This window comes from Grammomys surdaster, unplaced genomic scaffold (genome assembly GCF_004785775.1).
Source record: "Grammomys surdaster isolate TR1022 unplaced genomic scaffold, NIH_TR_1.0 170, whole genome shotgun sequence".
Lineage (NCBI taxonomy): Eukaryota > Metazoa > Chordata > Mammalia > Rodentia > Muridae > Grammomys > Grammomys surdaster.
This window is the reverse complement of record NW_021604618.1, coordinates 4,926,372-4,928,166: the sequence shown is the minus strand read 5'-3', so window position 1 is coordinate 4,928,166 and position 1,795 is coordinate 4,926,372.

Genomic DNA, 1,795 nt, shown 5'->3' with positions numbered 1-1,795 from the left:
ACTTCAAATATACAATGAAACAGAAATATTTTCATTCCAAAAGGTAAGACTCGATCATAACAAGACATATAAAAACAATATAAAACAAAGACCCAACAGGGAAAGCACAATGTACATCAGGTATTTGTCTGTCATATGGGTCTTGTAGTGGCTTTGTCTGGCTGTAATGACCTTAGTTAGTTCTCTACAGATCTTTTAGTGCAGCACATTGTAACTTCTCTGTTTAGCCAGTTACATTCTATGTCTGCAACTTTCCTTGTTAGATGTCACATGTTTTATCATCCTAGAAGCTCCATTGTAACTTAAAGTTAGCTTCTCAGCTTAATATAATGACATTTGAGGGCCTCCTTGAAGGTAATCTGCTCCTGCTTCACATTTCTTATTTTAGCAGTTCTCTGGAACCTTGTTTCAAGCTTCTGTTACTCTACTATTTTTCTCATATGAAAGGCAGTGTCAAATTCTGCTTTCAGCTCAAGGTAACCTCCTTTACTCCTAGTATGAAATGCTCTAGGAAGCATAGGCATCTCAACACAGGAAAACAGTTGGATGCTTTTCTTGCAGGGTTCTCCTACTGTAGCATTACCATTTCAGATACTCCTCTTTTAGATGAATTTGCACTTTCACAAGTTGGATTCTGTCTTGGTTAAGTGTTCTACAGCTGTGGCAAAACACTATGACTAATATAAACTTGAGAAGGAAAGGATTTATTTCATATTACAGCTTGTATTTCTTCATCCAGTGATGTTGTATAAGGAACTCAAGGAGAAACCTAGAAGGAGGAACAGACGCAAAAGCCATGGAAAAGTGCTGCAACCTGGCTCGTTCTCAAAGGCTTGCTCAGCTTTCACAGGAATGGCTCACTGACAATGAGCTGGGCTGTTTCACATCAAACACTGAAGATGTCCTACAGACTTGTCTATAGGCAAATCTCACAGAAGTATTTTATCTGTTTTGAGTTCTTCTTCCCAAATGACTCTAGCTTGGGCCAAATTTTCATAAAATTGCCAAATAGTCTGTGATGGGTAGACAGGTTTTACTCCTGTGGAATGTTTTTTTTTTTTTATTGTTTCATTCCTGAGTACCATGTGTCTCTTTAATGATACCAATCTGTTTAGTAATTTATTGGCATTAATTTTTCTACACCTTCAAATTTGTGCATATTGTTTTCTTCACCAAACTACACAAAGTAGTAACTTTCTGTCCTATCATTGTCAACCTGAGAACAGTGAGCTGTAATCATGATACTGCCTGAATGTTATGCAGTCTTGAATCTCCCTCTGCCAAAAAAATTTCCTCTATTTTTCTGTTACCCAAAACTTCAGGATGCAGTAGAATGCAGTCTGATTCTTTTCCTAAATGTATTTTGAATGGCCTCTAGCCCAGGTGTCAATGAACTTTCTATTATTTTTGAAACTTCAATCAGACCTTCACTATTCATACTTCTATTTGCATTCTAGTTTTCAAAGTTCTCACCAGAATGGCCTATTTGTTTTTGGTTACAATATTGGATGCCTCATTTAGCCTACAATACTAACTTGTTCAGTGTTACTTACTAGGTTTAAAAGCCTACCAAATACCTACTCAGTCTTATAATAGCAATAATTCTACTTTCAGCTCCAATTTTCTATATAAGTTATTTTTGCATGTTGTATTAAAATACATAATTGAAGCAACTTAAGGAAGGGGGTATTATTTTGGCTAGTGGTTAGAGTGTATATAGTCCATCATTGTTAGAACGTATTAACAGCCAAAATAGCTAGCTCCCTTAGCTGTAACAAGAATGTAAAGTGGCCCA